Source organism: Pongo abelii, chromosome 8, assembly GCF_028885655.2.
Source record: "Pongo abelii isolate AG06213 chromosome 8, NHGRI_mPonAbe1-v2.0_pri, whole genome shotgun sequence".
Classification (NCBI taxonomy): domain Eukaryota; kingdom Metazoa; phylum Chordata; class Mammalia; order Primates; family Hominidae; genus Pongo; species Pongo abelii.
Genome location: NC_071993.2, coordinates 55,828,008 through 55,842,875, shown reverse-complemented (window position 1 = coordinate 55,842,875; position 14,868 = coordinate 55,828,008).

Genomic DNA, 14,868 nt, shown 5'->3' with positions numbered 1-14,868 from the left:
GCTACCGATTTGTGAGCTAAGCACACTGTGAGCACAGCACGAGTGTGTTTCCAAGGCTGATGGCAAGATGGTGCCTCACTGGAGGAGCCCTCACTTCAGGGGCTCAGGCCCAGCTGGGCTGGCTGCCTGCTGAGGAGCCTGAGCAGGAGGACCTTTCTTGCAGGAGCGATGGGTTGGTGGGGTGTTGCCTGCTAATGTGTAGCTCAGAGGGGCTAGAGTTATGGGGGCAGGGCCCTGTTTGTAGCTCAGAGCTTGAAAGAGCCCAGGTTGCCAAGGCCCCTTCTACAGGGCTGCCCTTCTCCCTATCTGACCAGCCTGGTGCTGGGATGGCGATAGTCACATTCAGCTGAGAGTCACCCTGGCTGACGCCTCTCCTCAAGGCTGTTCCTTTAGGATTCTTTGCTTAGGACTTTACGATGGAAGACTTAGACATAAGAAACAGAATCTGTGAAGGAAATCCAGTTTATTAAAGTGCTACCAAGTCTCACAACAAAGCCATGGCAACCAGCTGGGAGGTCGGCTTCCTGGTGGATCTGGGTGTAGTTGCTCATCTGTCCACACTCAGAGAGATCTGGAAGCCCAGCGTTAAGAGGAGCTACTCCCTAGAGGATGGGTTGACAAACTTTTTCTGCAAAAGGCCAGATGATAAATATTTTCAGCTTTGCAGGCCAGCGGGTCTTTGTCAAAAGAGCCCAGTTAGGCCATGAAAGCAATTAGAAACACTCTACACAAATAGGAGTGACTAACACCGTAAATAAAACTTCGGTTTCAGAGTTTAAAAGAAGAAAGTTGATTTTCATACAATTCCATGTATTACAAATATTCTTATTTTGACATTTTCCCTCCAATTATTGAAGTGTGTACAACCACACTTAGCTCACAGTGCTGTCCAGAACAGACAGCAGAGGGATTTGGCTCATGGACAGTTTGCCAACCTCTGCCCTAGAGCCACTTTGTCCACTTGAGTGGCCACCAACCCTATGTGGCTAATGAGCACTTGAAACATGGCTGGTCTGAACCAAGATGTTCTGTGAGTGTAAAATGCACACTGGATTTCCTTAGTACAAAGAAAACTTCGGAAAATATCTCAACAATATTCTGTATTGATTACATGTTGACATGACAATACCTTGGACATTCTGGGTTTAATAAAATATATTGTTAAAATTTACTTTCACACATTTCTACTTTTGGAATGTGGCTCTAGAAGATTTGAAATGACATATGTGGTGTGGGCTGTATTTCCACTGGACAGTGCTGGGCTCCGCTCCTGGTCACGGACCCTCACCCTCATTGCCTGGTATGTCCATTAGGCCAGACTCGATTTGGGATCAGGGCTGAGCTGCTCATGGTGAAAGAGTTTCAATTTCTCCACTGTGATTGCTCTGAGTTCAGTTGTTAAGCGAAACTTTCGCAAGTGTATTCCTAGATCATGGGTATTGTTCCCATTTGCTTCCACCATTGTCTCTAAAATTTATTGGGCCTTAAAATGAGACTTTAAATGCATGAAGAAAAATATGGTGAGCATTGCCATTTTCCAGGCACCTCCAGAAGCTGCATGCTGGGTTAGTGGTCTCATACACAGTGTGGATTGGATCTTCACAACCATTCTGGGAGGGAGGCATTCTTACCTCCATTTCCAGATGCAGAAGGAGGTCAAAGAGGTGAAGTCCCTCACCCCAAATGATGTACTTGGCAGCAGAGCTGGTGTCAAAGTCAGGGTTCCCTTTCTCCTCAGACCACTCTTTTCCCTGGTGCCATGTCACTAACACGCTGGTGGAAGCAGGGCCTTCTTGGAAGAGGTGCTTCCCCCTCCAGTGCAGAGGCAGAGGAGGGATTCCGTAGAGCAGCCTGGCTGAGGGGAAAGGGACTGTCAAGGCAGGGCTGGAATGCAAAGCCCAAGCGTGCTGTTGCTACTCTGCACCCCAGGTGCCACCTGTTCTCTTTCCCGTAACGAGAACAGGGAGCAGGGAGAGGAAGACCACTGTCTACCTGTCCCACACCCACTGTGGCTGCAGGGTTTAGTGCAGGATTGTTTTAGCCTCAGAGGTGGACCAAGGTAAGAGTCACCAGCTCCAGCCTTACTTGCTCCTTGCCCCTCTCTGCATGCAGCTCCACCCTGCCCCAGGGCCTTTGCACCTGCCTATCGGATCCTCTGTTTGGAGCGCTCTGCCCCGATCCTGACGTGGCTGCTTCCTTCTCACTGTTCAAGCCTCAGCTCAAGTGTCACTTCCTCAGAGAGACTTTTCCTGGCTGTTCCATCTAGAGACCCTCACCCCGACCCCAGCTGACCTCTGTCACACCCCTCACTCTATTCTTCATGGTCACGATCACTAACAGAAACCATCCCACTTCTTTGTTCCTGGGCTGTGCTCTGTCTATGCACTCCCTTCTTCCAGAAAGCAATTCCAAGACGACATCTACTTTGCCTGCCTCATGTTCTTCCATGCACTTCATGTGCAATGAATGAGTGTGAGCAGTGGTTCTCAAGTCCCCCGAAGGAGGAAGCACCGATTGCTGGGGCCCTCCCTCAGAGTTCCTGCTTCAGTGGGTCCTCTGTGGGGCCTGGGTGTGTGCATTTCTAATAAGTCCTCAGGTGATGCTGATGCTGCTGGTCCAGGGGCCACCCTTGGAGAAGAAAGAGCGCCTGTTCCTGGACAGGCTGCACCGACTCTCTTCCACACTTGCTGTGGATGATTTCTTGGGAGCTGCTGTTCAAGAGTGGCTTTCTACTTAACTTGACTCAACAAATATTTACTGAGCACTTCCTGTGGATTAGGCACTTCTGGTTGCTTTCTCATTTGTAACCTCCTTTTCTCCTCATTACATTTCTGAGGTGATTTACTGGCAAGAGAGCTAAGGTTTAAGAGGTTGAATAAATGGTTCAAGGTCACAGAACTAGGCATAGGTGGGGCTTGGGCTGGTTGCAGGGGGTTCTGGCACCTGGCTCAGGTGGGTTCCCATCCTGCACTGTTGCTCTCTGAGGTCTGGCCTCCCAGGAGCCTTTGGGTATGGCTCACAGGTGCCAGGTATGTCCAGCTATCTATTTCCACTTCTCTGTGTGCTGCTGGGCAGAGCCACACAGAACTCCAGGTGGTACAGCCAGGAGAGTCTGTAGCTGAGCTGCTAAGTTTGTGAATTTTGGCCACAGGGTCTTAAGCACTGCACTCTCAGATCTACCTCACACCAGCTGTGTGACCTTGGACATATGCCTTGATTTCTCCAAACCTTCATTTGGTACCTACGTCATATGACTGTTGCAAATATTAAATGGGATGATGCAAGTGCTTAGCATGGGTAGGTACAATAAGCCAATGAAGTCATTTTGTCATAACTGTGATTGGCTTGGCTCTCTCGTGGTTGGGTTGGAGGGCAATAGCAGGTCTGAAATGATTGAGAACTTGGGAGCTTGGGGCTGAGGAGGCGGTGAGTGGAGGACCAAGAAGCTGGGTACCTCCCTGCCATGCAGCATTATGCAGCTGTAGAAAGGAATGAAGACCATCTCTCCATCCTGGCAGGAAGTAATAATTCCCAGGACAAGGGGGAGAAACATGGGTACAGTGTGTTTACCATTCACTGAAGGAGAGATTATAGATATATGCCTATTTATATGGATTTCCTGATATTAAAAGAAAACCATAGAATAATTAAAAAATGATTATGGGGAAGAAAGAAAACAGGCTGGTGGGATAAGGAAAAGGAGCTAGGTCTCCCTGAATCTGCCCTTTTTTTGGGTAGATTTGACTTTGACCCATGACATACCTTCCAGAATTTTAAAACTAGATTAAATCAAAAAATTTAAAAAAGAAGCACCTAAAAACTGGGAGCAAAATGAAACAAATGAACCTAATGCATAGGTGGAATGATTTCACAAAAGGAAATTATATCAAATGCTTTTCAAATAAGTAATTTGATTTAACCCATAATGGGAATATACCTGAACACAAAATTATGAACTTTTAAATAAAATCTTAAACTGTTCTTAGAAATATTGATAGATGTCAGATAGAGCAAATAGGTAAGTCTGGGTTTTTTTTCTTAGAAATATTTAATAGGGACTTATAAACAGAAGGCATGTCTGTGTCTCGGGTGGTGCCAAGACAAGATGATGGATCCCTGTGCCCCTACCCCCAGACCCAGGGCTCATATACCACAGGGGAGGGGTGGCTCAGGAGGGATGTGTAAGACAATTGAAGTGTGACAACATCAATGTTATTTGACCTAAGGGCAGGATTTACAGTCAGCTCCCGCTCTAACTCAAGGAATAACAGATAAATGGGAAATCTTAGAGAACTTCCTGGAACAGGGGTTTGTCAGAAGCCAATGTGGTGGATTAGCTTAAATTGGTAAGTATGTTCATGTCGTTCAAAGCCAGATTTTTTAGCGTTAGAGAAAGAAGATGCAAATATAAAACCAAAATATTAAGTAACACTCTATGCATATATTTGAAAATCAGTAAGAACTCTTAATTACTTTCTCTTAAAAAATTATTTCTTAACTGATAAGATCTAGAAGCCATAACCAACACAATAGCAATGAGCATCGTTTATACCTAGATTCTTGTCTCTAAATACCATTTCTCATTAAAAAGAACAGAAAATATGTAAGAAGAGTCTGGAACTTTGGCCTCACCAAAAAGGCAAGCAGGCTGTGAAAATCTCCTGGGATCATGTGATGAGAGCCAAGGAGCTGACTTTGAGAGGCTCCCACTAGGAAAGATGACGGAACAGTGTGTACATCAGTAGGGATGAAAACTGGAATGGATAGAAAACACATGCAATGTGTTTAACTCATGAGTTCATAACACTACTAAGAAAAATAACAGCTCAGACAGCATTCCATGGTCCCTTAGCAAGACTCAGGGAGCAGCTTCATTCTCCTGAGAAGTGGGCCAGGGTTGGGAACTTAGCCTGACTCTAATATGTGAACTGTACCAAATAGTCCAAGCCAGTAAGTGATTGATGAAGGAGGTTTTCTCTAAAAGTAAAGACAAAGATGGAAGGCAAACTAGAATATTATAACTTTTCAAGGCTCTCATGAGATCACAGCTTAATACAATAATTGCTACTGGGTTACCTATGAAAATATACAGCAAGTGTTCTTGCCAAAACACCAAATCTCAACAAGCCTCTAAACCTTGATTTAACTCCCAGATGACAGGAAGAACAGGAACAGAGGAAACAGATAAATGACACCATAAGGGAGTAATTGGCAGGATCCAGGAAAATTGGAAAAATCTGTGGAAAATTCTGCAGGACAAGAGCCAATTTGTATAACGAACACGTTGTTGAATATAAGGCAGGTGAGATCTATTGATTAAAAAACGCTAGAGATACATTGACCAACTGCCATATACAGACCCTCTCTGCATCCTGATTCCAGCAAAAATTTATAAGACAACCAGGGATATGTGAAGGCTGCCTAGGTATTTGATTATATTAAGGAATTGCTGCTAATTGTTTAGAAGTGATAGTAGCATTATGTTGATAAAAGAGGCTTTACCGTACAGAGAGACCTACACTAATACTTATCAATGAAAGCCAACGCCTGGGACCTCTTCAAGGTAATGCAGTGTACGGAGAAGTGGTTTGAGGTATAGCTGAAGCAATTTTTCTGAAGTTGGGCATTTGTAGTACTATCTTCTTTACTTTTGTGTACATTTGAAATGTTTCATAATTTAAAAAATGAAAAATTCCCTTGGGCAGCGAGGACAGAGAGGGTCAGAGGGAGCTGATGAGGAGGCGGGAGCTCCTGGGAAGGAGAAAGACGCAGCCAGGGAATCAGAGAACGTGGGTGGGGCCCTGCGGGAGCCAGGGTGAGATCTGAGACTGTCCCTCAGGTCACATGGCAGAGGAGGTGGCCTGTCCTGCAGACTCCAGTCTGTCTGGTCACCTCACTTAGGGTTATTTGATATAAAGTGGCTTCAGGGAGGCCAACAGCCCTACAAACATTGGCAAGTACATAAAACATCAGAAACAATTAAACATCCAACTTTAGAGATTGGTTGCCTGGGGCTGCCCTTATAAATTAAAAACTTTTTAAAAAGGAGAAAGTATTTATGGTAGATTGTTGAGTAACCAAGTAAAAAATGGAGGTCATATATTAATGTAAAAACATGAATATTCATGCAAAAATGTATTCATATATTAAGATAGTCTCAAATACTGTATCACCAGGCATTAGAGAAAAAATGCCTAAACAACAAATAGTGAAGAAAAATATGTGTGTGTGTTGATTTCTTCTTTAAAAAACAATGCATTTTTCATTGAGGTGACTTGCAGCAGAGTGAACACCTGGTCTTACTTTGGATGAGGGACACTTTCCATTTCCCCACCCCACAAGAGTCCCTGAGGTTTTTCCTGCTGGACCCACATGAAGGTGAGTGGCTAATTTCACCTGTGATGTTAATGCCCCTAGAATGGATGTATGGGATGGTGGGGATAAAAATACCCCAGTGCAGGTGGAGTTTCTCTAGAAAGCCCAGAGCTATCTACTTTCTCCCAAAGGCTGGTCACTGGACTTTCCCCAGGGGCCAGTGCTGTGGCCTGGTGACCTGTGTCTGGGGCAGGGAGATGCTTCTTGGAGCCTTGCAGGTCCCAAGTTTCCTTTATGGCATTGTCTTTGCTTCAAAGGATCACCTCGGCCCCAGCAGGGAGGCAGAGGTGCTTGTGTCCACAGATGGGCGGCCCAGCTCCTGCACCTTCCACTTTGTCAGAGCTGTGGGGCTTCCTGCTGGGGAAAGCAGTATGGCAATACCCCTGCCCTCACACTCTAGAGGAGGTTCCTTTGCATTCTTCAGGCCAGAGCCTTTTAGAGCACAGAGTAGGAAACAGATACTCACAGTGGGATGGACCTTGCATGCTGTGCAAGGTCAGGGCAGAGCCAGACTGTGCGCCCTCTGATGAGCAGGTTTTTAGGCCACAGTCTTCTCTCTGGGGTCGCTATCTGACATTCCGGTCTCAACTCCTCCAGACTAGCTCTGCTTCTTGAAGTTTTGAGAGGCTTCCAGAGGCCAGAATTCAGGGAGCTCTGAGGCTTCCATGTAAGTTTCTGGGCATCCACTTGTCGCTGTTCCTCGGTGTGGTGCTGTCAGGTCTGCAGAGGGCTTCCTGTCACTGTCTCTCTTGCATTGGTTCTTGACACAGCCCCAGCAGCCTCATCACCCTCCACTTTCCAGCCTTGGGAGCATGGGCTTGGAGACTTATGGAGAGTCACATGGTGAGTCCAGTGAATAACAGCTGGTGCCAGAGCCCACAGCTGGGCGCCCAGCCCCTTGGCCAGGGGCTTTTCCCTCGGTTTCCCACTCCTGGCCTTCATGGAGGGTCCTGCACATGCCTTTCTTGCATACCCCTGGCTCTGAGCTCCAGACATGCCTAGTATAGCCCAGGGCCAGAGGAGGCCCAAAATGCCACATGTGTGTTTTGTCCTAAAATAATTTGGATTGATAAGCAGCATTTAAAAATCAAGAGATTTTTGTGTTGATTGCTTCATTTCTGGCTCATTTTAATGGGAGATCAGGCACCACAGGGTGGCATTCTCATATAGGGGCAGGGGCTGAGCTGAGCAGAGCTGTCCTTCAGACAGGGCCTGTGCCTTCCTGCGAACCACCTGCTACCTTCACTCATTTACAGAACCTGCCAGGCCAGAAGACTTCTGCTTTTGAGGCTCTATTCTTGGGCTTCGGCTGTGTTGGAGACAATCGCTGGATCACAACAAAGCTAACCTGCCTCCCGGTCTCACCTCAAGCCAACTGCGGTGCCAGATGCCCTGACACCTAGTCCTGTCTTCCTCCCGACACTGCCTGTGGCTGTCCCTGAACATGGGGAGCACGGGATGCCACATCGACTTGAATTAAGTTCCAAGAGGACATAGAACAGGAAACCAGGAACTCTTCTGCTCACATTAATACTACATAAGGCTTATCTTCAGAAACGTTTACCTGCTGTGAGCAGATACGTCTTCATGAAATATGAAATCCACCCAAATTTATTAAGACTGCCTGTGTAGTAAGTAATGGGAACTCAAACTGAGCAGCCCTCCGTTAGCGTCTCATTATTATTATCGCGTTATTTATTTATATCCTACCCTAAGACAGACATGATGTAATCCAGTAATTAAGATTGTTATGATTTAATATTTATTAAGCACCTACAATAAGCCAGCCACTGATCCACATAAAATGAGTGTTTGCCCTCAAGAGCTCTCATCTTGCTGCCAAGGGGAGCTCAGCGCCTCGTGGAGGGGAGCAGGGGGGTGTTTAATGGATTTGTCTTCCCCGAGCAAGCCTAAGAAATGAAGCTGATCAGAAATTGATCTGAGTTTAGTCTCGCTGTTCAATTTGAATGAAATGAAAACGATCTACCGCTGGCTTAGGAGAGGACTGGGTGTGCGGAGGGGCTGTCCCCAAATTGCCCCAGCCAAAGATGGAGGCCTCCAAGACACAGGTGGGTGGCAGCTGGGTGAAGGTCTGAGCTTTAAATTTATCCTCAGGCTGAGATTGGGCTGCTCTTTTGTACTTCTTATAAACAGCTGTGTTTTGGCATGTTGCAAGCTAACACTTGCTGGGTCCCTACTGTGTGCCAGGGGCTGGGGCTACAGAGGAGAGCCAGGCATAGCCCAGGGCCTCCTGAAACCAGCTCCCCACAGGATGTCCTGCAGGCTCCTTTCTCCCTCTGCAGGCCTGCGGTGCCCCCCACAGCCTGTGGCGGCTTCCTTGGCCTCTCCTCTTTCTGGTCTCTCTTTCTATCTTCTTGCTTCTTCCTCTGCACTAGGCCACTTCTCCTTAAAGGGACCTGCCGGCTACAGCCTGCACCCTGCTCCCTCTGTCTCTCCTTGGCCTGGCACACTTTTTTTATTCTACACTAGAGTGAAGAATAAACAAATGAATGAAGCACGAAGGAGTCAATGAATAGGCACAATCGTAAATGTGTACCCAGCATTGATACAAGAATTTCTGTGACCAACGTTCTTTGCTTACAATTGTTTCCTAGATTATTTCTGTGTTTGGGAAGAGAGTGGAATGTCCGCTAGGTTCTTGGGTGCCTTTGCAAGGAGATGTTTTGAAAACTGACACAGACATGCCATGCTTCCCTTAGCACCAGCCCTGACTCCAGCATTTGGTTCAAATAAAATCTACTTTTTTTTTTTTTGGAGACAGTATCTCGCTCTGTTGCCCAGGCTGGGGTGCACTAGCATGATCAGAGCTCACTGCAGCCTCAAACTCCTGGACTCAAGGGATCCTCCCACGTCAGCCTCCTGGATAGCTGGGATTACAGGTGCACATCATCATGCCTGGCTCATTTATTTTTATTATTTTTATTTTTTGTAGAGGGAGGGTGTCACTTTCTTGCCCAGAAGGGGCTCAAACTCCTGGCTTCAAGCGATCCTCTCGCTTGGACCTCCCTAAATGTTGGGATTACAGGTGTGAGCCATTGCACCTGGCCTGATAAAAATCTACTTTATCCTGAAAGGTGCCTTAGTCATTTCCACAAAATATCAATTTTGTAAAAATGTTATGATTTTCTTTTTAAATTGTGGTAAAATACATGTAACATAAAATCTACCATCTTAACCATTTTTATTTATCTTATTTTTATTTTTTGAGACAGAGTCTTGCTCTGTCACTCAGGCGTGTCGCTCAGTGGCACGATCTCCGCTCACTGAAACCTCTGCCTCCCAGGTTCAAGTGATTCTTCTGCCTCAGCCTCCCGAGTAGCTGGGATTACAGGCACCCGCCGCCACGCCCAGCTAATTTTTGTATTTTTAGCAGAGACGGGGTTTCACCATGTTGGCCAGACTGGTCTCGAACTCCTGACCACACGTGATCCACCCGCCTCGGCCTCCCAAAGTGCTGGGATTACAGGTGTAAGCCACCGCACCTGGCCCTTAACCATTTTTAAGTATACAGTTCTGTAGTGTTAGGTACATTCTCATTGCTGTGCAGAACTCCTTTCACCTTGCAAAACTGAAACTCTGTATCCATGAACAACTCCCCATCCTCCTTCCCCCAGGCCCTGCAACCACATTCTACTTTCTGCCTCTACGATTTTGATGACTCTATGTTCCTCACATCAGTGGAATTACACAGTATTTGTCTCGTGGTTGGCCTCTTACTCTTTGCGTAACATGCTTAAGGTTCACCCATGTTGTAGCATGTGTCAGAACTTCCTTCCTTTTACAGGCTGAGTAGTATTCCATTGTATGGGTGAACCACATTTTGTTTCTCCATTCATCTGTTGATGGACACTGCAGTTGCCTCCCCTTTTGGCTATTGTGAATAATGCTGCTACAAGCACCGGTGTACAAATGTCTTTTCAAGTCTCTGATTTCGTTTCTTTTGTGTAAATACCCAGAAGTGGGATTGCTGGATCAGATGGTAATTCTGTGTTTAATTGTTTTAGTAACCACCATACACAGTGACTGCACCATTTTTCATCCCCACCAGCAGTGAACAAGGCGTCCAATTTCTCCACATCTCACCAACCCTTGTTATTTTCTGTTCTTTTGATAATGGCCATCCTAGTGGGTGGGAGGTGGTATCTCATGGAGGTTTTGATTTGCATTTCCCTGATGATTAGTGATGTGGAGCATCTTTTAAAAAATAGTTTAAACAGGCATCTAAACACAACTTAAAAGAGAGTCCTCATGCTAGGACATGCTGTGTGGTCAGGAACTGTCTTGTCTCACTCTGTGTAGATAAGATGGACACAGATGGCCAAGGGCGAGAGCCTGGGTGACCCACTGTATAGCCTCTTCCCTTTTACTCAGTGCAGAGCTTCCCAGCTTCAGGGTGTGCTCTGTCACCTGTGGAACACTCAGCACTATAGAGGCTGTGCTCACCCCTGGCGTTTCTGCCTGAATGGGGCTGGAATGGTGCTCAGCCATATAGGGAGAAGGTTCCAAACCCTCCCAGGGGAGTCTGAGATGCAGCCAGGCAGGGGTCCGTGTGGGATCCCTGGGGTCAAAGAGGAGACACAGGCCCCCGTGGAGAGGCGGGTGAATACCTTGCCTGTGGGCAGGTTTTTCCTGGTGCTGGCAATGAGGCCACTCTGGGCAGCCCACTTAGGATCCTGCTTCCTGATACCATCAGAAACCCTCAACAGAGGCCCCAGTTCCAGACCTTATGAGGTTTCTATTGCCAGGCTGCAGCGTGCCTCTTCCTCATGGAAATTGAGCTGTCACTGTTATCCATGTCCTCACTTGGGGGGGTGGGACATTTGCTTTCCTATACTATTTTTTCGATTGGAACTAGTGAAGCTGCAGCATCTCCCAAATGCCTTTGAAGACAGGACTCACCTGGAGGCTTGGTACAAAACAGATGACCAGGTCTCTCCCAGGAATGTCTAATTTGGTAAGTCTGGGTTGGGGCCCAACAGTCTGTTGTTTTGTTTTTAAGCAAGCATCCAGCTTATCTGGAGTCAGGAAAGACTACCCTGAAGTGTGCAGAATGGCAGTGTGGTCTCGGCTTCCCTTGGGTGGTGACCCACTGCCCTGTGTCCCCATAACAAGTACCACATACATGGTACTTCACTCTTCACCAGAAGTTCTCTAAGTTCTACATTCTAAAAAGTTCTAAGAGGTTCTCTCAGTGTGGGCCCTAGGCTGATAGCATCAGCACCTTGCAGCTTGTTAGAAATGCAGATTCTCAGGCTCCACTGCATCAGAGACTCTAGGGGTGGGCCCAGAAAGCTATGTTTTTACCAGCCAGAGGGTTTTCTATAACCTTTGGTCTTCACAGTACATTTCCACACATTGCCTCCTGCCACCGTCACACTTCATAGGTTGGGAGACTGGGTCCAAGGGGCCACATGGCTTGTCCAGAGTCAGACAGCCAATGGGAGACACAGCTGGAACCCAGGCTGAAGTCCAGACTCCAGATCAGATGCCCCATGAGCCCCTTCCCTGGAGATCACAGGGGCCTGTAAAGACAAGGGCCTGGAGCCGAGGGGATCCAAAAGGGTCTGATCCCTGGTTCTGACTTCACTGCAAGGGACATGAGGAGCCAAGAATGAAAGCAATGACATATATACCATACAGGTATGCCTTTCATATAAACTAGATTTATCCAATAAACATATAAACAACCTCCCACCTAGGACACCCCTCCCCCTCAAACAAAACCCCAATTAACTAGGGTGTAAGAGTTTCAATTACATCGAAGAGGAAGAACTCTTAAAGGATGGCCTCGCTAGGCAGGCCAGACATGGATGTGATGTCACCACCACCAAGGGCATCAGGGAGAATGACATCTGCCAGAAAATGAGACTGCCATTGACCATCGTTTTAATTTAGAGCAAGATAAAGCCACTAAACCCAGGCCACACCCTTGGGGAACTATTTTAATAGCCATTGCTGTCGAAATGCCGGGCCTGCCCGGAGTGGAGAGGAAACCTCCAGCGCGGCTGGGCTTGAAAGAGAGCAAGACTTAACGCAGAGCCGTGACCTCAGGGAATGTTTTCCACCTCCTCTAAGGAATGCTGGCCACCCCAGTACTCCCTCCCCACCCTCCCGGATGGTGGGACGGAGAGGCAATCAGAGAAGAGAGCTGGCATCTGGCATCAAATTCCAGTTTGGCCTCTTACTAGCTGTGTGGGTGTGGGCAAGTTATTTATCCACCCTGTACCTCAGTTGTCTTGTCTAGGAAGCAGGCACAATATGGCCCTGGTATTTTCGTGTTATATTAAGCAAAGACAATGTGTAGGGAACCTTTAGCTCCATACTTGATCTGAGGTTGGCGGCTCAGTTAGGAGAGTGATTTGTTTGTGCTCCTTGAAAGAGGCTTTTTTTGCACAGACCCTGCCTCTCTGGGTCCAGGCTGATGGGTTAGCAACAGAGAGCAGTGCCAGGAGGCTTCTTTGCCTCCAGTGAGTCCACTGGACCCAAAGTCATCACTACTGCCTCTCAATGCATCCCTCCACAGAAAGGTGAACATGGCCTGGTCTTTGATCTCGTTTAAGTCACAACACAAAGCTTGTTGTCTCCATTTTCCTAGTGTCATTTCCTCCTAATTCAGACCCGACCATCATCTTTTCCTTTTAAAATTCTGTTGGGTCATCCCATTCTTAAAAATTTTCCATGTGACCTTACAATTCAGTCATTTGAGCAGTGGTGGTGATAAGGGAAATGCTTACAGGTGTGTGTGAGTGTGTGCATGTGTGAAAGTGTGAGTGTGCGAGAGTGTGTGTGTGCATGTGTGTCTGAGAGTGTGTGTGTGTGCACTTGTGTGACATGGGCAGTTTTGTGGGTTAGACTTTTCATGTCATCTTACCAAAAAGATACGAAGCTGATTTCTACTATTGGGGCTTAATTTTCTAAGGCCTTTACCCTGAATTCTCTGTAGATGTCATTATGTATGCCATAAAAAATAAATGTATCCTCTAAAATGTCCCGTATTTTGGAAATGCTTCAACACTGAGAGTTCGTCGTACACACAAGGGTCTCGGATGGAGCCATAGGCAGCTTCATGGATGCCCCTAGGAGGTCATCGCGTCTCGTCACTCCATACCCAGGGAGACCAACGCCCTGAGGGGAAGGAGTCCCATCCAACGTAACCTGGAGGTGGAAGGCAAGCCAGGCGTCTTTTCTCTGCAGCACAATTGAGTGGGACTGGCCCTTAGAATGACCTACAAAGAGACCACAGCAGGTGGATATCGGCCACTCTTTCTCCGGGGCTGTCTAGTGCACGCGAACTCCATCACTGCCCAGAAAAACCCACTCCCCAGTTTAAAGCTCCTGAGAGTGCTGAACATAGCCTGCGGACCCAGCCACTCATCCAGACCGTGTTCCTGCGCCCCCCGGATTCTGGGTACCGGGGACCCAGAGATGCACAGGCACAGGCGGCCCCCACCAGGCTCAGCACGCTGCCCCCTGTTGGCCGCTGGCCGACCCTGCAGGTTGTGTTGTATTACCAGGGACCCTGCAGGCCTGGGCACTGGGGCAAGGCAGTCTTCTCCGGCTGTGGCTGCAGGTGGGAAGGGCTTGGCATCCAAGGGAGAGATTGCCTAAAGTTCAGGGAGCCGAAGAGGGAGCCAGGAGGTTTCCCTAGGAGGTGGGCTGGAATTTGGCGGGTTCAGGAGGTTTGGGGTGTTGGAAAAGCATTGTCATGACCTGCCCTCACTGGGGGAATATGCTTGGGTCACACACTTAAAATGGTGAGGAATTCCTACAGCTGGTGAAATAAAAATGTGTACTGGCAAGTTAAAAGAGCCAGGAACCTGTTTGTGTCCTTCTCTGTGTTGAAGGACTCCTCTTCTTGCATTTCCTTTCTCCCTTCTTTCCTGATAAAATGTATTTTTCTCATCATAGGCAATTTTGGGGGAAAAAACAGGAAAGTGGGGAAAAAACCGCACCCAGGAATGTTGCTAATGGGGAAGGCTATGAACGTGTGTGGGGCAGGGGTATAGATGGGGACATCTCTGAACCCTCGGCTCAACTTTGCTGTGAATCTAAAACTGCTCTAAAAATAAAGTTTATTGATAAAAAACAAGCAAAAACTCCACCCATAGTCCTGTATGCCACTTAAATGCAATTCATTTATAGTTTTTACTTCCTTTTTCCCTATAGTTATGATCTGGATAATTTCATAGCCTTTTTTGTCTTGAAACTTTATAACAAAAGCATGATCATGTTACTATGAATTCTTCTGAAACACATTTTTTTTTCTTTTTTGAGATGGAGTCTCACTCTGTCACCCAGGCTGGAGTGCAGTGGTGTGATCTTGGCTCACTGCAACCACTTTCTCCCTGGTTCAAATGATTCTCCTGCCTCAGCTTCCCAAGTAGCTGGGACTAGAAGGGAACATCAACACACCTGGCTAATTTTGATGTTATGTGGCTCTTTACAAAATGTCACGATGAAGATGTTTATAGG